General features: G+C 37.6%; 1 long non-coding RNA gene across 2 annotated transcripts; it reads left to right on the top strand.

Annotated features, from left to right (window-relative positions):
* The first annotated feature begins 1,843 nt into the window (after window positions 1-1,843).
* Window positions 1,844-21,443, top strand: LOC136211124 (uncharacterized). Of its 2 annotated transcripts, none has more exons than XR_010678362.1 (9): window positions 1,844-1,984; window positions 2,156-2,250; window positions 3,129-3,388; window positions 3,469-3,516; window positions 3,666-3,703; window positions 3,885-3,973; window positions 20,408-20,528; window positions 20,709-20,763; window positions 21,311-21,443. It is a non-coding gene; the product is annotated as an uncharacterized lncRNA (long non-coding RNA). The 2 variants fall into 2 exon arrangements; XR_010678361.1 differs by having other exon boundaries at window positions 3,885-4,295.
* The last annotated feature ends 1,825 nt before the right edge of the window (window positions 21,444-23,268 follow it).

The raw sequence follows: 23,268 nt of genomic DNA, 5'->3' as shown, positions 1-23,268 counted from the left end.
GTCCTGTGATTAGACTCTAGTAAGTGCACTAGATACAAGTAATAAAGTGATAAGTTAAGTATCGTCTCCACAGGGATTGAGATTCAAATGTATATCAGAAATTGTTGCTAAACAGCGTGTGTGTGTCAAACAAGCTTTCTTCTTTTGAGTTGATTGTGTGATGTTGGTTTAGTAAGATGTAAGAGGGCTGATGCAATAAGAAATGAGATAGCTTTGTAATGATTTAGAGAATAGAACAGGCTCGACACGGCCGAACAGGTTGTGCTACGCCTTACAACATTCACATGAAATAGAAGATAATGCCAATGAAGCCAAAGTATCAGTTTTGAAGTGAGTTTGAGTCAACTTTCGTGTGTTCTCAAACTCCTAAGACTTACTAGCACCTTTAGCGTCCTAAGGATACGTTCTTTCTAGCATTAATAACAAAACTGCATTTCTGGTTAAGAAAACCCTTGACACAACCATCTAACTTGTCAGCTTCGAGGTTGGGAGATTAACAGAGATATCAGTGAAGATGAAAGCAGTGTCCTATCATCCATCTAACACATAAATAAATGCCTAAGCATGAAAGTTAAATCCTCATTAATCACAGCATTGGCAAAATACTAACTATTCATTAAAACGATGTAAAACTTACATTACCGGCTCGGCCTGGCCGTGCCCATTCAAAATGGACTACTCACTCATATCGAGTAGTGAGCAGTCGGTAGTTCTTGATACAGCTCGAGACTCCATGGGAGCTCTTCTTTTCTTTCTTTCTATAACTATTCTACTTGTCTAAAAACTACTAAAAATCCGAACTCCCCATCTTTCCTTTGCTTAACCTACTTAAAGAGAAAGACAGAGGCAAAATCGGTACAACTTTCGTACCCTTCCAGCAAAATAAGTCAACTAAACACTAGTACAGAAATGCTCACTTGTGTCGCACCTCTTGTGTCGCGCTTGAAGATAAAGCGACACAACAGAGTAACTAGTGTCGCGCGTTCTGTAAACGCGACACAACTAAGTATTTTGTGTCATCACTTGTGTCGTGCTTTAAGAGCGTGCGTCACAAACGTGTTACTTCCTATATCGCATGTCTTACAGTGTGACACAAGAGCAAACTTGTGACGCTCTTTTATAAAATCGACACAAGAAGTATGTTATTTTTGTGACAAGCTTTTATAAAAGCGACACAAGGAGTGTGTTATCTTTGTGACACGCTTTTATAAATGCGACACAAAGAGTGTGTTATCTTTACAAAATTAATGGTTTGTTTATTGTATTAATAATTCTAAATAGACATATAGTTCATATTGGCCCCTAAACTATACCTTGAAAATCAATTAACTCCCCAAGCTATTAAAATTATCAATCAGGCCCTTAACCTATTTAAAAATCAACAATTCTCACTCTCTTATCTCATTGTATTAAGAATTAATAGTAATTAATCATAATTCAACAATTTAACACATATGTAATATTGTAGAGGGTATGAGATATATTCATTTCAAGTTCCAAAAAGGATCCAAGATAAAATAAAATAAAAAATTCACAACACATGCCGATTTTTTATAATTGGACGGGTTAAGTCGAGGGTTCGATATATTACCGCCTAGGCGGTTCAAGTCGGAGTAAGTCGGGGCAAGTCGGGCTAGACGGGCTAGGCAGGTAAGTCGGGTTAAACGGGTTAGGCGGCTCAAAAATCGGATGAATAATAAAATTATAAAAAATTTACTATAAAATAATACAAATAAAAATAAATAAGACTAATTTACAGCAATAGCACTAAATTAAACTAATTTACAGCAACAACACTAAAAATCTAAAAATTAGAAACTAAAAATCCCAATATCCATCTGCCCTAATTTTAATTTCACAATCGCAGCCACCATCTGCTTCTTCCTCATCGCTCGCCTCTGCTCCTTCTTCCTCATCGGCGTCGCTCGCCTCTGCTTCTTCTTCTTCTTCATCGCACTCTGTTCTTCCTTCTTTCTGTGCAAAGGTACCGTATATATGTTCTTACTTATTGAAAATAGGCTGGGCTTTATATTTTCCTTCTTCCTTTTTTGTCTTCCCAATATAAACTGTAAATCATGAGCTTTATATTTTGCTTGGTAATTACTATTTATCTCTTAAACTTCAATCGGTTTCAAACTTCAATCTTTGACCTCAGTTGTCGGAGTCTATAAATAAGCGAACAAGCCATTGAAGAGTTATTTCAATAGGGTTCTTCAGCAATACTTCATATGGTTCTAAGTTCCTAAACAGGTATGATCTTCTCTCTTTCTCTTTTCTGTTTGTTCTTTTCTTTCCTGAAATACTAGAATAATGGGTAATTTTATTTTGTTAGCTTTTCTTTCTCAATCGATCTTCAAAAACCTGTTCACTTTTACGCATGTTACCTGTTCGATGAAACGCTCAATCGAAGCAATTTTATGCATATTACTTGTTCGATGAAATGCTCAATCGAAGCAATTTTATGCATAATTGAAGCAATTTTATGCACATTACATGTTCGATGAAATGCTCAATTGAAGCAATTCTATGCATATTAGGTTCGATAAGAGAGTTCTTCTTTCCTTCTCCAAAGTTGGATTCTTTGGTCATTTGTTGAAGCAAAGCTATGTGTTTCAATTCTGTTTAGTTGATCCCTAACTGTTTGACAAAATGTCACACTAAAAAATATCCTATCTTTATGGTAGAAGCTTGATAGCACTTCAATTTCATTTTCTCGTACAATGTTATCAATATGATACATGGTTAGGGCAGATTTACTATGTATTTTAATTTCTGCTTAGTTGCTACCTAAATGTTCTACAAAATGCCGCACTGAAAGATTTTTATATTATTTTTATTGTAGACGCTTAATAAGACTTTAATTTGATTTTCCTTAACAATGTTATCACCATGATATATAGAAAAGGGTTAAAATGTTTGTCCATTTTTATGTAAAGAATAAGTATTCATGTAGATAGATTTTGATGAATTCATGCACTAAGATATTAAGCATATGGGAATAATAATATTTATGGGTTCAAGAGAAGAGTACAAACTAATGAGACTAACTAAATATCTCCAAAAGTTTAGGGGACAATCGAATTATATGGCCGAGTGTTTGAATTGGGTTTTTTTTATTGAAATTGTAGGAGTTGTACGAAATGGGTGCAAGAAAGTTTGCATTTTTAAGCGTGTGCCTATTAGGCTGCCTACCAGTGATGAGAGCATTGAACCCAAAAGCAGAGGAAGGTGCCTGCTTTGAGGCAGCTTCATCTCTAGCATTAGCACATAACAAATGCTTTGAAAGCAATTCTTACAAGCCTTGAGTATTTTCTAAAAGGGTTTAAATATTGCAACTCCAATTTTTACATTTGGCTCCACGACAGGATAACTAATCCCTCCAAATATGGTATGTATTGATTTAACTCCACACTTATTATTAGTTGATCCATAAGTAAATTATGCTAATGATTAATTATGTGTGAGCAGGTTTTAAAGATGGAGTGAATGCTTGTTGTGGAAGTGGAGCATGTAGAGGTACACCAGAACACCATGTGTATTATCTCTACTAGTATACTTAATTATACTGATAATTAAGCATGTCTTACTTGGTTTATTGTTTTCTGGATCCATTTAAGAGATATCTCCTTATCCCTTGCTTATTTTCCCTCTGTGCTTTTTGACAGGGGAATTTTGTGGCTATATCAACAACAAACTGGAAACGGTAAGAAATCCATTTTTTCCTCATTTCAAAGGACGATATTAAAAACACTTGTATGACTTCCATGATTGGTTGCATGATATGTTTCAAATCGACTACGTTCTCTTTCTGATAGTTGTTAATAGATGGCAGTATTCATCATATGGCCTGACTCCTTGATTTCTCCTCCTGTTACTTCCTGCAGATGATGCTCAGCTCACTCCCCTTCTACGCCTTGGAGTTGGAGCATGTGCAGGGATAATTGTAATGTCAACAACTTATCCTATGGATATGGTACGGAGAAGGCTAACTGTACAAGTAATATCTTTCTCACTGCATTTGCTTCGATTAGTCCTAAAAAATGATGGTGCTTTTTCATTTACCAATTTGATTCTCTTATATATCTTAATGGAGCCACTTCATGGGAGAACTTGTCATATTGACATTATGGTCAGCTCACTTCATGGTGCTTTTTCATTATCGGACGTCACCGTTTTTCCGGCGTTGACATGAGGATTCGCGTCAAGGGCGGTGGTTGATGCGCCTTCGGTGAAGAAGACTCACTAAGGGATAAGTGTACCCCGTCGTTATCAAGTAATAAATCTGTAAAGTCCAGGTATCGAATCCACAGGACTTATTTACCACAAGTATCGAATTATTTGGTCTCAGGTGTTATCTAGGCTTTGTGGGTTTTGAATTTGTTTATTTAAGTTAATCTACTCCTAGGTTGAATTACGCTACTCCTAGCTAAGTTATACTAGTTCTAACTAAGTTATTCTATGCCTAATTAAGTTAAACTACTCCTAATTGATCTTTCACTAATGCAATTATCCGAAGGAACATGGTATGAACGATAATAATGAAGTTAGGTTATTAGGTCTATTGATTAAAAACCTAATCTAAGTCACTTGTATTCAAGGCGATTAACCCTACTTACCCTCCTGAAGTTCCTAGTGCGTGATTCCCTTGTAAGGCCGAAACTAGGTCTAAGGCTCAGCAATTTGGGCTTAATCAACTAAGAGGTCGTCAATCTCCTAGGCTCTGACTAGGTCAGATTCAGCTCACAATATGTGCCTACTCGATTTTGGGGCTTTTGAATGAGTTAAACAATTGAATAAAGCGTAAAACAAAGATTGAATCAATAAGCATAGAACAAAATAAGAGCTAAAGTATTATTAAAGATGAAGAATAATGTCACAGGATACAATTAGCCTAAGATTCATAGATTGTATCAAAGAGTACAAACAAAGTAAAGTAAAAGGAGATACGAAAATCCCTTTCAAGGAACCTGTCTACTCTATAATCGGCTTCCTAGGTCTTAAGGACATACCTTGAATATTCCTCGAGAACAGCTTTGAAGGAGCTTCAATGGAGGTCGAAGAAGATGGAGGAGATGGAGAGGAAATTCAAGGGGAAAGCTAAAGTAATTTACAAATAATGAAAGATGTCTAATTACATTGGAAAAATCCTATTTATAGGCGTGGCTTAGGCCCTTTTGATGACCTATTTCGTGTCCTTATGCAGGTAGGAAGTCGTGGGGCCGATCGTGGAGTCGTGGGGGCGGAATTGGTCTTTTTGACCAATTCCCACAGGTCTGCTCGCCGAGCAGGGCGAGCTGCTCGGCGAGCAGGCCTCCAAGGGGCCTGCTCGGCGAGCTGGCCTACGAAGGCCAGCTCACCACGAGCTGGCCTAAAATAGGCCAGTTCATCGAGCAGTCTTGCCCGATACGCCCCCGCGCGGTTGCCGAATGCCAACAATGTGTTTTTCGCCCGAACTTATCCCTGCGCATGCACAAAAACTCCAGATAACATTAGTCCAAAGGCTAAATTGACCCGCCAATCGCTTATTTGAGCAAACGCTTCGTTTGGTGCGACTTTTGACGGATCAATTAGCTTCAAAAGATAACGGAATTATAATATGCATGCCATTTTGGCCGTATTTGCCTAAATTGATCATAAAACGAGCCTAAACAACGAAAAGTAAATAAAGCATTTCCAATTTCTAACTAACTCACACAAAAACATTTAAATGTGAGAATTGCTCGCTTATTAACTAAATAACGCTAAAACCCGTCCTAAAACTGTACCCAAAGATAGGGGTTTTTGACCCCTATCAAACCTCCTCGCACTTAAAACTTTACTTGTCCCCAAGTAAACTAAAAAACTAAACCCGCAATCACAAGCAAGCTAGAAAACCTCCCGGTTTGACTAGGTGCTTGACACAATTTCGAGCATCTGTAATTACATGCATTCGGAAATACAAAGTAGAGACACAATATCCAAAAGCCGCATTTCAATTATCATAGGTCATATGTTTTAAGACAAAGGACACATGTTCAATTAAACGAGTTTGAGGGGATCGCTAAGTAAAACACCTCACCATAGGTAGTTCACTCATTTCACACAATTTTGGTGGCTAAAGTGTTTACTCTCGGCTTATGTTCTTGCTTAGGATTACGTTGATTTTGCACGTTCATCCGAGTTCCTCTACTATGCTATATGACTCCGATGATATCAAAAACAGCCTCGAATTGGGGTTGTAATGTGGTTAGAGGGTTAAAGGTACAACAAGGGTTAATAGTTCTAGCGCTAGAAAAACAAAGTTCAAATGGCTTTAGCAAATATGAAGCGACTGAGCTTTTTATTCATTCATTATTCTCTTTTTTTAGGACGTTTTCTTGAGACGTTTTGATTTTAAGAACTGGGGAATGAAGTTCTCCCCTTTTTGTTCGTCTCTTTTCTTTTCTTTTCTTTTTCTGTTTTTCTGTTTTTCTGTTTTTCTTTTTTTTTTCTTTTTTTTCTTTTTGGGATAGTGATGCTCATTCACTTTTTAGCCTTTTGGCTTGCTACTATGATGCCATAAACAAAGATAAAGCGCTAGAACGACAAAGGCTCGATGTGAGCTTTGCAAAAACTTAGGGTTAAGTAGCAAACCAAATGATGGTTTGCAAAAATTGGGTTAGAACGAAAGAAAAATCTATAAACTACAAAAATATAGGCTCAAAGGGGCTTCCTAGAGTGGATGAAAAAGAGAAAATAAGGTAAAAAAAAAGGTTAATTCTAATGAGGCCGATTCATCGTTTATCATCTCAAATCATTGCATGTAGGTTCAACACAGTATTAGGTGCAAAATCTGTAATCTTTCCACAAGTCAAAGCGCATTCACACAAAAATGTCAAGAAAAAGAGCTTTTTGATGTTCGCTCTTAGGCTCAAATTCAACTCACAATTCTTTGGGTTTCAATTTTGTGTTTACTAGTTTTCCCCAAACTCAAGTTTAACATCACATGCCTTCAATTCTTAAGTTATCTACCTAAGTAATGATTTTAGCATTTCTTCAAAAGTAGGGTCTAAATGCAAACTTTAGCTCATGCTTTTACAGATACAAGGATTGTGTCCTACACCTAAACTAGTTGTCATGCAATCTTAGATTCGGTTCTCAGCCCTCAAGGACAAATAACGAAGTTTAGATTCGAAGGAGGTTCACGGTTTTAGGTCCTAAACATGCAAAACATAAATAAAAACCCGAAAAACGAAAAACTAAACTAGACACGACGCAACAAAAATTTAAAAATTATACAATTTTTGTAAGTTTGTCTACCCCTCCTCCTCACACTAAAAATATGCAATAAGTTCCAACATTGCATCACAAATCGTAAAGAACAAGTGTAAAAAGTTAGGGTGGAGAAGACAACTTACTGATCGGCCGGGGGAGGTGGCCACTGCATGTTGTAGCGCTCACAGTAGTCTGCCGCTACATATTCAAGGCCCGTGAGCCTTCGTTCCATGTTCTGTTCGAAGGTAGTGAACCGTTGGTCCATTTGTTGAACAGTATTGAAGGTCCGAAGGTTAAGGTCTCTCATTTCTGCCATCATGGTGTTAATGGCGTGGAATTGGGCCTCCGTCCCCGGCCCTTGGTGTTCCGTTTGGTCATCTGCTGCTGCAGCTTCTTCTTCCCACTAGTAGAGAAATGCTTACTTGTGTCGCACTTTTTTAGGTTGTTGTGTCGCACTTTTATGCGACACAACAGGGGTGCGACACAAGAAATTTGCATCGCTCTTGAGAGCGACACAAACTACTCATCTGTTGTGTCGCATTTGTCACGTGCGCGATACAATAGAGCGACAACTCTTGTACCGCGCTTCTAGAGTGCGCGACACAACATATGATAATTCTTATGACTCGCTCCAATGGTGTGCGACACAAGCTCCCCAATTAATCTGGTGTACTTTGTATCGCACCTTCTTCACGCGCGACGCAAAATATTGATATGTTTTAAAAAAAAATTACAAAATTTTCGAATATCTAGCATAAAAATTTATAATCAAAATTTACTTGATTCTACATGATATTATAGAACATACACATAAAACTACAAGTACCACATTGCATAAATACATAAAGAAAAATAGAACAGAAAAATTGTACTATTGCACATTGTTTTCGCAACATGAGAAATAAATGTATAGATTCAACAACTTGATATATATTTTACTAATAACTCAATCCTACAAAAACATACTTGCAAGTGCTTGAAACAACAGCTCCATGTCCAAGAATATCTATAAGCACCTCAATCCCAGCCAACTTATGACATCTATGACTGTGAACTGCTGCTACTATTTTATAATGCATTTCCATCAGAAACTGCATGATTGCATGAAATGGACAAGAAATCAAAGGGATATTTGAGCAATATCAAATTATAAAAATTTAGTACACAGAATCATATTATCACCATGAAAACTCTGTCTGGACGAAAAATGTTGATCTTGTCAAGAACAACAACGCTTGAGGGATAGTTATCCCTACATTCAATGAGAAACAACATTGTATTCACAAAATTAATTCAGAAAGAAGAATATAACAAGTCAAATAGCAATACGAATGCACAATACATTTCCAAGAATCCATCAACAACTGTCTGAACAGCACGTGCTACCACATCTCTTGAAAAGAGAGGGACTGCAGAATCAGACGAACAAGAAGTAAGGGACAGAATGTGGCTCACAATTGACTCCATGTTTTTCATGGTCAAGGTTAACATGTCTACATAATGCTTCATACATAAGTTAAAGCATCTAACAGTTGGAGACTTATCTGATACATGTCTACATAATGCTTCATACATTTTCCATGGTCAAGGTTAACATGTTCTGGACTGGTATACCAGTCTAGAATTTATTATCAGCTCTGTAACAGAACAGGACATGTTCTGTTACAGAACTAGCCCTGTTTTTTTTTTTTGCAGAACTAATCCGACCCGATTGATATGACACAACACAATAATTCTTGACATGATAACATGATCTACAAAACTAATCTGATTCGATTCATACCAAACGACACAATCTGGGCTCTGTAAATAATGGCCTAATAAATCATTACATCGCAACGGAAAAAAAACATATTTCTTTTTCTACAGTACTTAACATCTCCATATTGCCAATCTGATACTGCTGTGTAATCAAAATACTTTTAAAATAAAATTCATTATAGGTACATGTTCGCTTTTTATCAGTTCATACACACGGTCATGCCAATTTGAATGTTATTCTCGTTTGCTATCCTTGGTTTAGCTTTTTAATGTGCAAAACAGAGAGCAGCAAAACAATTTCAGTTCAGCCAACGGAAGAGTTCATGCAGGATTCAGTTTAAAATAATGATGCTGCATTTATAAAAAAGGCATACCTGAAACAGCAACATAGAATAAAATTGCTAGGCGATATCTGTCTATCCATGGCAAATTCACTTCAAAGGAGCAGTATCTTCGATATTTTCCTACTTTGATGGATTCTGTGGAGTTCATGCTATGCGATTGCAACTCCAACAATGGGAACTTTACCCTGTTGACAGGGTGTCCATTCATGTCCCTAACTTCAAGGTTCAAGGTCACTGGACTTGCTCTCCAGTCTATTTTAATCGATCTAAAGTTCGGTTGGCCTATAAAGAATCTACATTTTAGAATCATGCCCCAAAAATATACTTTTCAAGATAAAACTACGGTTGATGAAAAACATCACTCAGCATATGTACATGACTTGAATCTGCAATTTTAGTTCATTACTCTCATTGTAGTTGGTGTCAACCAAGCTACAAATCTCACTATGAATTTCAGCGGCGAGGGTATTGCGTTTTCAACAGCTTGAGTAAGTCCACTTGAGGTTACACCATAGAGTGGATATCCTGTTGCACAGTCATATCGTGAGATTTCTCCAAAATGAACATCTCCACTTATGAAAAACACTCCCTCTCTCTGCACAAACAAATATGAATGTTAAACAAGGACCATTACAAGAATACATCCCAGACAAAAGTTTATAAGATTGTCATACATTTTGCAATGTAAAACTTCAGATTCTAAAGCAATTTAACAGGAGTAAATGGAGATTCTCACCTTACTATATCTGCTATCAATTTGAATAGGCGGTTCCTCTCCTTTGGGAAACGTCCCCAAGATTCCAAATAGAACAGGGGATCTGTGGCTGCTGAAAGATTTGATATAACCTGAAATTTGAGGGGAGACTGCAGAATTAATCCAATATGACACACTTCATTCAAACTGTATAAAAAAAATAGAAGAATTATGGTCAATAAAAAACACTCAATTCAACTAGTTGCTTTTCCCTTAATCTGTTATCAATTTTGTCTCTACATAAAGATTTCTATCGAAATAGCAACTAAGTAGAGCATGTTCAGTGCACATTGTTGAATGTGTGCTTGTGTTGTAGAGTTTAAGGTAACTAGTATGAAACCACGTGCAATGCACCGGATATATAATTTTTTTATTAATTACTTAAATGAAATAATTTTTTTTTAAACAGTTTTAAAAGTATGAAATTTTTTTACAACTAAATAAGAGTGGAAATAAACTATTAAAAGTCTTTAATTAATTTTAACTTAGCTATTCGAGAAAAATGAGCTCAAAAAACTTAAATGAAAATAAACAAATATTAATCTGTTGATAAGATTATAATAGATAGGAAAACTCAAAAACATGTGACTAAACCATCTAATAGTGTACATGTAACTTAGAATCCTAGGATTGAGAGTAAAATCATCCTATTTAGACTCTACCTTGAGATTTTAAATAAGTATAGATAATCACACTGATCAAAATAAAGTTAAGAATTTGAGGAAGAAATTTAAGGTGAACACAGCTTGAATAGCATTACATTCGCAAGAAAAAGTTATGAAAATCTTGCTAAAAATGGAAAACTAAAATATTATTTAGTTGTTACCTCAACATTATAAAATGTATGCCTACATGCACTATTTCACATTAAAAATAAAATTAGCAATAGCCAAACCTTTTTTTTTTTGTAAGAAATTCGTAAATGCATATGCATGCAAGGACAGAGTAAAAGATACCAACAATACCTAGAATCTGAAACCATATTGGAACGCACAGGATTCTTCAAAACACAAGCTATCTCTGCATTGAGAAACAAAATTAAAGGAACATTATAAACCATAAACCCATAAAACAGAGATGAACTGAAAAAACCATAAATCCAATAACCCATCAAGAAGAGAACTCAACCTGATCATTTCAAATTGAAAGGGATTGGAATACAAAGAGAAAGTGATCTCCACATAAAACCTATTGGAACCCAATTAATGGTGAAGATGAGAAAAATGCATGGTAATAGATGAGAAACGTTGTCGAAAGACTATGTAATGAAATAAAAATAACAGTGATCATGATGAAAAATAATCAGTATAAGATGGAAAGAAAAACTGACATAAAACTCAATTGATATGTTTGGATGGGAATTTTTCGATAGCTGCAAAAGCCCGTGCATGAAAATCGGCCACAATGTAATCCTGAAACAGAGTGAATTGATCATAGTTCAGAGAGAGTGTCGCAAGCATGGTTCAGTGAGAAAACAGAGAACTGTAAAAAAATGAGTAGAGGGATAAAATATATATGCAACAAAACTAATAATATATATGCGACCAACAATACAAAATTGAGAATGTAAAATGCACTCAAACCCATAGTGAACTAATAGAAAGAACAATAAAACCAAAGCCAACAAAACCCCTAAACGTTGTTAACTTCTCTGTAATAGGAAATCCGATCAAACACCTTCTTTTCGCTAACAGACTTGTACGATTTTTTGAAAGCGTATAAAGGGAGTCTTGCCCCTGTATCCATGGAGCCAAACAAACATGAGCCCAAATACAAAGCACAATTCATGAAAAGCCAGAGAATAGCCCATCAAAATCACATCTAAAAGCAACAAGAGCATTTCAACAAATACCTTGAATGCAACAATTTCGAAGGCAATTGCGGCCACAGCCATCGCTCCGGCGAGCAACCTCTTCCGCCTCCTCTTTCTTTATCTTTATCCAAGAATCTTGTACAAAAATTGATATGTTATGTGTTTCCTACCCAGCACGATTGTTTTGATCGGAAGCTGCTCGAAAGGCAACACATACATTCTGACTCGTTTGGCGCCAATACTTGAGCTACTTCCCATCAATTGATTCAAATGAATTCCCATTTTCTTGTAATCTAACAACTCTCTATCCATCCTGCATCTGACATACATAATTTAGAAAATGCACGCCTACTTGAATTGAGTCTATAATTAGAAAAAGAGAAGAGGAAAACGATGATTACAATCATCCTCGAAGACTCTTCAAGAGCTTTTCAGACTCGTGGAAGTAAATATTAACCACTTCTGCTAGAGAGATCACCCTTTATTATTAGAATTAGAAGAAGAGTTGAGAGCACCTACAGAGATAGTTCCTCAATCTCTCCTGCAAATCGAATTAAAACAAATCAACGATTTGAATCTCTTGCAGGTGATAGAAAAGGAGAGAATCGAATCTACGTGAAGGAGTAAGGTTGTGTAGAGAATGGAATCTCTTGTAGGTTATTAGAATTCCGTCAAGATAGCAGTTTGCTACTTCCATAGACCACAAAAATCAAAATCATTGAAATTTGACTAAGGATTGGTTGGGGGATTTTATCGAACAAAATGTACACGCTATAATGCTTGATATTGATTGCTGTAAAGATAAGTGCGCCGAAGAGAGGAAGTAAAAGCTAAAGAAAGGCGTACCGTTTTGTTAGTTGAACTTCGAGCAGAGATCCCTACATACACATTAGAAATCCTCCATTTTACTTCAACAAGCAATAATTCCTCGAATTAACCCCAAAAATACTCACAAATTAACAAGAGTGCACGGCTTTATCAACAAAAAACACAGGAGCGGTTTCAACTTCGAGCAGAGACCATTAAAATCAAAATAAAAGAAATTCAGAACTAGGGTTAACAACTAATACCGTTAGCGAAGAAAGGACACGACCGGAACGGTGAGAATCGATGGTTCTCATCACAAAAGCAGAGAAAGTAGCGATGGGAGAAGACATCCATGGAAGAGAGAAGGGCTAGAGTTCTCATTCGAGGGAGGAAGGAGATGTACATGAAAGAGAGAATAGGAAGTCGCGAAGAATCAAACGAGGGAGACAGAGAAAACAAGTCTGTCGAATTTCAAAAGAATTTTTGTACTAGTGGTAGTTGGTATTAATTGTGTTGCACTCCTACAAATGAGCGACACAAAAATAACACACTTCTTGTGTCGCTTTTATAAAAGCGCGACACAAAGATAACATAGTCCTTGTGTCGTTTTGGTAAAGACGCGTTACAAGCTTACTCTTGTGTCACACTATAAGAGAGGCGATACAAGAATTAACTCGTTTGTGACGCACGCTCTTCAAGCATGACACAAGTGGTGGCATAGAATAATTAGTTGTGTCGCATTTACAAAACGTGTGACACTAGTTACTCCATTGTGTCGCTTTCTTTTCAAGCGCGACACAAGAAGTGCGACACAAGTGAGCATTTCTGTACTAGTGTCCTCAGGTTCGTCGTGCTCTCCCTCTCTTAGTTGTGGTAGGTTTCTTGTCCGTTTTCTTGCCCTCCCACTTGAGCTTGCTCCTCTAGATGAGTTCCTGTTCAAAACTGAATGGAAAGTAGATTTTCCCAGAAATGTGGAGTTAAGCAAGGTGGGGTGGAAACCATCTTCCTGAATGTCCAAATCTTTGAATTGGCTATCAAGGAAGTTCGTAACCAAATGTCCAAGGCCAATGGACCCGCGTTTTCTACTTGTTTGGCTTGAAAAGCCTTCAAAGATGGCTTTGATACTATTAACGGGTTTATGGTTGGCCACACACCACAGTATGAGCAATTCTGTCTTTGAGATCTTATTGCTCTCATTTTTGCCTAACAAGTTGTGAGCCACAAACTTGTGTACAAGGTTTAGCACTGGGTCTAAGAGGTGGATTGGGCTAGCAGTGCGGGAGTCAAATTCTGATAAGCCTGTTAATTGTTCCCAAGCTTTATCTTTTGTCATGGGTTCCTCAAAACCCGAGACTGCCTCTGGATGGTTATAGACTCCCATCAAGGCTGCTAACGTAGTGTCACTGAGACGATAGGGTATACCGTTCAGTCTGAAAGAATGCTTACCACACCCCACAGGCAACTCCTTTTTCAAGGTGGTCAGAAATTCTACAGTGAAATTGTAATATAATGGGGTCCTTTTTGTGGCCAGTCTATGCCAACCGTGGAATTTTAGGATTTCATTGAAATCCTTTTCCAGACCTATAGATGTTAGATATTTCTGGTCAACAATGATTAGAGTGGCAAGTTCTTGCCTAGAAAACCAATGATACAATAGCCCCTCTCTCTCATCGACTAGCCCAAAAGGTGGGTTATACTTAGCTTGCAGAGCGTCACTGAATTCGATGTCAGAGTCGGCTTCATTGTCAACTATGATCTTGGCCTTGCCTTTCCTTCCCATAGTGCCTGAGAGATAGACCAAACGGACTAGTTAGAATTTCTTCACAAACATAAACATAAACCTCCAAATAACCAATAAATAGGAAAAACCATAGTTTAGAAACTTAGGGACCAAAACCATAAGCTTTCAGTCCCTAAGTAATTTACCCGTAATTCTTAAATTCGTGCAAAATTAGAGATGCCCAGTGACTAAAATGTGTTAAGAATGTGATATAGAATTCTATTGGCAAGTTGTCAACTATAAACTGAATAGTTGAACTTTGAGCTAAAATGGAGATTTTACCCAAATTAAGCAATTTCTCCAAATATTCACAAATTAAGAACAAAAATCATACCCAAATCACATATTGATCATAATGTAACTATATATTGCAAGAATATCAAGAATTGAAAGCAAGTAAAAGGTTATTTGAGAAAAAAGATAAAAAAACCCAAAACTTAGGTTTTGTCCCAAATCTCAAAAATTAACACCATAAACTAAAATCTAAACCTAGAAACATGTTAGAAATAAAAAATAGGTAAGAATACATACCTTAGTTGTTGAATTCGGGTTAGTATGGAGGATTTAGGGTTTAGGTTTTGTGAAAAAAAAAAAAAGAAAGAAAGAAAGAAGAAAGAAGAAAGAAGTGAATAAAAGAAGGAAAGAAAGAAAGAAGAAGGTAAGGAAGGGGATGATGAGTCATCCCCTTCATCCCCTATCTTTATCTTTTTATTTTTTTTTTCATTCATTTTTTTTTAATTTAGAGAGAGTATGGGGTGCAAAGCTTGACAATATAATAAAAATACGAATTAAAAACTAACAATCAAATTTAACCAAAACAAAAAGAAGGGAAAAAAAATGCAGAAACAATTATTCAAGCTTTGAATTTAAACCGAGGAGAACTCGATTTCTCCCCCTTACTCAATCCTTTCTCAGGATCTTTGGATTCTTCTCCGTTGTGCTTGGGAGAGAACCCTGTGGCCTTTCCTGCCTATCCCTATTGATCTGGGCTACCTGATTGCTCAGATCCTTGCAGAAAGCTTCATTGTTGGCAAGCCTAGCCGAGATCTCCTTTAAGAGAGTAACCACCTCGTCAGATTCCTTAGGAGGTTGCATTGGCCCTTGGTTCTGCTGTTGATATGGGGGCATGCCAAGCCCCCGTTCTCTATGTTCCTGAACAAAACCGCTGGGAGGTCGAAGCACATTCTGATTTGAATTCCCGTAAGATAGGTTCGGGTGCTGAGGCCTCCTATAGTTGTTGTTGTTGTTGTTGTAGGAGTTGTGGTTGTTGGGGTTGTAGTTGTTATAGTTCTGGTTGTACCTTGGCTGCCCCCCAATATAATTGACCATCTCCACCCCATCTCCAGCGAAAGGGCTCCCTGCCTGACAGTGCACATAGGTGGGAGGTTGGCTGAATTTAGCCAACAGGACGTCCATCTTCCTATTTATATCCGCAACACTTGGATTTTGTTCTTGTTCTTCCACAGCAAACACCCGCTGCCTTGTGGGGCCAGCGAGTTTCTCCTCTTGCCACTGTACGCTCTTCCTAGCCAGCTCGTTAATCATGTCATACGCCTCTATTGCTGTCTTCCTAAACAAATCTCCACCCGCTGCGGAGTCTACAATAGCCCGGTTGGTGGGTGTCAATCCGTGATAGAAGACGCTCACCAATTGATGCTTGGGTATGTCATGATGAGGGCACATGCGCAGCATTTTCCTGAATCGGGTCCAAGATGTGTGGAGCGCTTCGTGCTCGGGTTGGTGGAAGGATGTGATCTCACCCCTGAGCATTGCTGTCTTCGAGGGAGGGAAGTAGTAGGACAAGAATTCCTTCTCCAATCCTGCCCAAGTCGTGATTGATCCGGGCTCCAGTGTTCTCAGCCATTCCAAAGCTTGCCCAGTCAGAGAAAACGGGAACAACTTCAGCCTAGCAGCATCTTGGGGAACCCCATTTGTTCTTGCAGTGTCTGCGCACATTAGGAAGCGATCCAGATGATCATTCGGGCTCTCATATGCTTCCCCTCCAAACAATCCGGTCTGTTGGATCAAGTGAATTATACCGGACTTGATTTCGTATGTACTAGCCGGAATATTTGGAGCGGCAATGCCGGACAAATGCTGGTGTCGGTGTGGTGCCAGGATCTCACTCATCAGACGATTGTCATTTTCTGGCCCGGTGTTCTCAGTGTTCCGTTCATTGTCAGTCATCTTGACAGGCTCGATGATCTCGTCTTGCTTCAGCTTTCCAATCTGTTTGCTCCTGCGAAGAGTACGTTCAAGTTCAGGGTTAAGAGGGACACACGGTATTCTTGCTGATCTTGTAGGCATATGCTGAGAAGAAATAAATACAAGAAATAAATGAAAGCGGAAAGAAAATTATATACATCATACAAGGTTGCACAGTTTTATACAAGTATTCTTACTATTGACAGGTATAGATTGATGTACATGGTACAACTAGTAGAGATAAACAAGTATGTATAAGTATGACTCAGAATATGAACAAATATAAATATAAGAATGAACAAGTATAAAAAGGTATAAACAAGCACAGACAAAAAAGTATAGATGAATTCAACAAGTATAGATACACGTTTGTATAAACAAGTATAAATAAGAATAGGTATGAACAACTACGCATGTTATGAGAGAACATGGTAGATATAAACAAGTATAGAAAGGTCATATGTACTTTTAGGTATAAACGAAAACAAGTATTTGTACACGGAAGTATGAATATAAACAAGTATATAAACAAGTATAAATGATATAAACAAAGGATATTTACAATGAATGCCTAAACTAACAAATCAACCTTTGGTTCGATATTGCAGAAGAAATAAATCCCCGGCAACGGCGCCAAAAGCTTGATTATTGGCGGTTGTCGGGTATTTATAGAATTAATCTACTATCCCCGGCAACGGCGCCAAAAACTTGATTATTGGCGGTTGTCGGGTATTTATAGAATTAGTCTACTATCCCCCGCAACGGCGCCAAAAACTTGATGCGCCTTCGGTGAAGAAGACTCACTAAGGGATAAGTGTACCCCGTCGTTATCAAGTAATAAATCTGGAAAGTCCAGGTATCGAATCCACAGGACTTATTTACCACAAGTATCGAATTACTTGGTCTCAGGTGTTATCTAGGCTTTGTGGGTTTTGAATTTGTTTGTTTAAGTTAATCTACTCCTAGGTTGAATTACGCTACTCCTAGCTAAGTTATACTAGTTCTAACTAAGTTATTCTATGCCTAATTAAGTTAAACTACTCCTAATTGATCTTTCACTAATGCAATTACCCGAAGGAACATGGTATGAACGATAATAATGAAGTTAGGTTATTAGGTCTATTGATTAAAAACCTAATCTAAGTCACTTGTATTCAAGGCGATTAACCCTACTTACCCTCCTGAAGTTCCTAGTGCGTGATTCCCTTGTAAGGCCGAAACTAGGTCTAAGGCTCAGTAATTTGGGCTTAATCAACTAAGAGGTCGTCAATCTCCTAGACTCTGACTAGGTCAGATTCAGCTCACAATATGTGCCTACTCAATTTTGGGGCTTTTGAATGAGTTAAACCAATTGAATAAAGCGTAAGACAAAGATTAAATCAATAAGCATAGAACAAAATAAGAGCTAAAGTATTATTAAAGATGAAGAATAATGTCACAGGATACAATTAGCCTAGGATTCATAGATTGTATCAAAGAGTACAAACAAAGTAAAGTAAAAGGAGATACGAAAATCTCTTTCAAGGAACCTGTCTACTCTGCAATCGGCTTCCTAGGTCTTAAGGACGGACCTTGAATATTCCTCGAGAACAGCTTTGAATGAGCTTCAATGGAGGTCGAAGAAGATGGAGGAGATGGAGAGGAAATTCAAGGGGAAAGCTAAAGTAATTTACAAATAATGAAAGATGTCTAATTACATTGGAAAAATCCTATTTATAGGCGTGGCTTGGGCCCTTTTGATGACCTATTTCGTGTCCTTATGCAGGTAGGAAGTCGTGGGGCCGATCGTGGAGTCGTGGGGGCGGAATTGGTCTTTTTGACCAATTCCCGCAGGTCTGCTCGCCGAGCAGGGCGAGCTGCTCGGTAAGCAGGCACTGCTCGTCGCGAGCAGGCACAGCCTGCTCGGCGAGCTGGCCGCGCCAGCTCACCCAAGCAGGCCCCTGAGGGCCAGCTCGGCGAGCTGGCCTAAAATAGGCCAGTTCGTCGAGCAGTCTTGCTCGATACGCCCCCGCGCGGTTGTCGAATGCCAACAATGTGTTTTTCGCCCGAACTTATCCCTGCGCATGCACAAAAACTCCAGATAACATTAGTCCAAAGGCTAAATTGACCCGCCAATCGCTTATTTGAGCAAACGCTTCGTTTGGTGCGACTTTTGACGGATCAATTAGCTTCAAAAGATAACGGAATTATAATATGCATGCCATTTTGGCCGTATTTGCCTAAATTGATCATAAAACGAGCCTAAACAACGAAAAGTAAATAAAGCATTTCCAATTTCTAACTAACTCACACAAAAGCATTTAAATGCGAGAATTTCTCGCTTATTAACTAAATAACGCTAAAACCCATCCTAAAACCGTACCCAAAGATAGGGGTTTTTGACCCCTATCAGTGGTCACACTTCTCAGATTTATGCTATTCGTCAGAGCATTGCGAAAGCTCTGGTGGCCTACTACCAGAAGTTTGTTGATGAACAAAGTAAGAAGGAGATCAAAGATATTCTGGTAAGGTATGATAGGACTTTGCTTGTGGCTGATCCTAGGCGCTGCGAGCCCAAGAACTTCGGTGGTCGCGGTGCCCGTGCCAGGTTCCAAAAGAGTTATCGTTAAATTGCATACTCTGCTTTATGTTTTTGGAAAATGTTTTGAATTTATGGATTTGAGTATTTGAGAACTGGTGTTGATTTAGGTTTTATGAATGTTTTCTTTCATGGACCATATAGTTTGGTAATTTTGTAGCTCTTAATTAAGTTTGTTTTTAGCATAATTTAATGGTTACATCTTTCATTAAACGTCTATTATTCTCATAATTGTTTTGGTGTTTAGCAATGGGTGCGTTGTTTCACTTTTACCTTGTTCTTTCATGTTCGGTGTTGATCAGTGGATTTGTGTAGCTTATTTAGTTTGGTTACTTGTTGGTTTTGTTTGAGTAAGAAACTCAATCCTCCTTTGCAACAAATAGTTTTGGTGGATCAGTTTTAGTTCAGATTATGCTTTACACAGTTATATTCTTTGAGTATAGACTGGTTGGCTTTCAATGCGGGGTCATCTTGTATTTGGTCTAGATCTTATCAATGCTTTGATGTGATTTAAGGAGAACTCTGAAGAGTGCTGCGATTTTGCTATGGCTCTGGCATCGAATGTTAAAAATTGTTTGTTTGTGTCATAGAGGGCATATCTTGGTATATCTTAACCTGATTATTCTTTCATTATGATATTAGCTTTTGGGATGCCAATTGAATTGCAAATTTGGGTTTGGCCATTTCATGTTTATTTTAACATGAGCTGGTATGTGCGCCAGTGATAGATGTGGATCTATCAGCATGAATATGGTTCTTATTTCTGTTGTGAAGTGTTAAAATTATTGTAGTCAGATTGGAACCTGGTGTTTAGAGCTCTAGTGAGGAGCGGATTGGTTTTTAGAGCCTATTGTAGCTTGTTTACCAAAGAATTTTAAAGAGTTTGTGGTTCACATGTGTCTATCTCAAAAAATTATAGCAGCATTTATATCTTTGGTTCTCTTTTCTATATTTTGCAATTTTCACTAGTGGTGTTTGTTTCATCATTCAGGATTATGGATCTGATTCTGAGATAGGTTTTCTGTTAACTCAAACTGGGATGTAGTTACATTTTCATTATAGGGTATTAGCATCAATGTGATTGAACAGTTACTTTTTATATGTACCACTGACACCCAATCCCATATTTTAGGGAGCTGCTGTTCGGTATTTGGGTTATACTCCTGGACTTTTTATTGTAGGACTCTTTGCAATTTTGATTTTATGGATGTACGCTAACTTCTGGATAACTGGAGCATTATTTATAGTTGGAGGTATGGCTTATTCCAGTTGCCAAATTTGCTTTCAGCATCACAATATTGCTCTCAATGCTGAAATTGGGTTGAAAATGTCTTTTTAAGACATGTTTGTTTCAATCACTCATTGACTTATTTATGTACATGTTATATTTGGTAATCAAGTACTCTAATATTATTTGTATTATATGGTTGCAGGTACCCTGATGAAGAAGTCGGACAAATTCCATTGCATCTCCTAGATGTTATCCATGTAAGCCTTGTTGTAATTTAGAGTTTCTGGTTTTCCTTAGTATATCCCAGTTGATGCCATTTGATTAGTCCGATTATGAACTGTGAATTGGACCATTCTATTGCTCGACCATTCTCACGCCTGCTACTTTCTAATTGACTATTTGTTAACATTAAGCCCCTGATAGGATCTTAATTAAAGTTGAGATAAATAGAAAGAGTCAAATTCTATTCCTATTATCTTTCATTAGGTGACAACTTGTTAACATCCTGGGATAACATATACTAATTTTCTTGTTCCCTGTGGTGGACATGCAAAAACCATCAAACCAGATAAGAGAAAATTGGTTGTTATATTTGATAAGCCTAGCATTATTAGGTACCAATGCCTTATTAGCATCAGATAATGTATAACATTCAGAATGCCTTATTAGCTATTTTAAGTGTTTTAAGCATGTTTAACTAATATGAAATAATTATAATTCAACATTTGATGGTTTGTGCAGTGAACTTTTGACAATAGATATTTCTAAGAGTGCTTTCTTATTTTTATTATTTATTTTGAGCAGGTTTTACCAATTTTGAGAGCTTGAACATGAATTCATGTATAATTGATGATGAAGGACTTGGTAACTTAACAAGTTATTTTTTGTGTTGCCTTTAAACTTTTCCTTATGTTTTTGTTTAAATTTTCCTCGTGTGTAGAATTTTTATGCTGTCATAGCTCTCTTCAATCCAAATTTTTATTTATTTTATTATTTTCAATTTTGATTATAAAATTTTATGCTAGATGCTGGAAAATTTTGTAATTTTTTTTTTAAATATCAATATTTTGCGTCGCGTATGAGGAAGGAGTGATACAAAGTATACCAGATTAATTGGGGAGCTTGTGTCGCGCACCCTTGGAGCGCGTCACAAGAATTATCATATGTTGTGTCGCGCACTCTAGAAGCGACACAACATATGAGTAGCTTGTGTCGCTCTCAAGAGCGATGCAAAGTTCTTGTGTCGCACCCCTGTTGTGTCGCACAAAAGTGCGACACAACAACCTGAAAAAGTGCGACACAAGTAAGCGTTTCTGTACTAGTGAAACACTACAACCGAAATAAAATGAAATGATTAAAAATCCATTCACCATTGAACACTCAAGGGGTTGATACTTCATGTCATCTTGCTACTTTTAGAAATCCCATCGCAACACACTTTTACCTGCCGCTCTGCCTCTGCCTCTGCCACCACTGATCTGTCGTTGTCTGTCATTGGATAATCCGGCGTTTGACCGCTGGATACAAGAAAGGTTCCACTCCTCTTTGGCATTAGCGAAACAAGCTGTTTCCAGCGAGTTTAGCATTTATCTTTGCATATCTGCATAAAGACAATAATTAGCCCTCATTCTTCACCAAATGACATAAAAACACCCAAATTCCCTTATAAATAATATGTTAAACTTAGTCAATTTCATGCCTAACAAATACCCCCAAATTGAACCTTTGCTTGTCCTCAAGCAACAAATTGTAAGAAGGAATCAGAAGAAGAGTTAGGAATGAAATTTTTTCAGAGAGTGAAGAAGGGAAAACAAAGATTGTTTTGTGTAATAAGGAAATGAACAGATGCACGCTCAGATTTCATTGACGAATTAACGCTTGTTGTAAACATTGTGTCCTTTTTGCTCCAGACTTTCCTTAAATCTTAAAATTTAGATTCCCCCCTTCACAAAGAGCGACCAACTTGCCAGACATGCCTCACTAAGGAATGGAATAATTCACTCACTCTCGCATGGCATTTACTTACCACAGGAAAAAGAATGCGATTTCACTCCTCAGCTCAGACACCACACCCTTAGGGTGCGAGTTTGCCTATCGGTCCCGAATCTAAGGGTCAAAGTTCCTCCAGACATAGTCCAAAGGACTTTATAACGATTGTAATGTAAGGCTTAGGTTCAGGTTTGACAGTGAAAGACTATTTCAGTGTATGAACTCTGTCTTTTTGCGATTTATTTAGCCTACACATCCTACATTGATTACTTTTATTCCCTCATTTAGCTTATTTACACAACCTGTTTCCTCATGGCCCAGTACTCTTTTTATCGTTTTTGAACAATCATTCAGGTTCCTCCCTCCCACATTATATTCCCCAGTCCTTTCAATCTTTTCCTAAGCAATGTTTGCTCAATCGCTTATTTCTGTATAACTTAAGCACGTGATTTTATTTTAAACAATTGGCTTTTCGAAGCATAAGACAGAATTCGGGGTGTTTTAGAGTCTTAAGTGAAGGGAGAGGGCTTATCATTCGTGGTTCTTTCAGAAAGAGCAGGTCATGGCTCGACTTGGCTATCCTAATCATTGGAGTGCATAGCACATGTGCCTTTTGTGTAGCGGAGAGGATAACTAAATGCCTTTTTCCTTCTATGAAAGTCAGAACTAATCACCATATCAACAGGGCACCAAGGCAAATTATCCCTAAAGATAGTGAGCGCTGGCCCACTAAAAAAAGAACGAATGCATACCATAGATGCTTTCTTAGGCTC

The sequence above is a fragment of the Euphorbia lathyris genome, chromosome 1 (assembly GCF_963576675.1).
Source record: "Euphorbia lathyris chromosome 1, ddEupLath1.1, whole genome shotgun sequence".
Taxonomy (NCBI): Eukaryota; Viridiplantae; Streptophyta; class Magnoliopsida; order Malpighiales; family Euphorbiaceae; genus Euphorbia; species Euphorbia lathyris.
The sequence above is the reverse complement of the archived record's forward strand: the minus strand, read 5'-3'. Positions and strand labels throughout refer to the sequence as shown.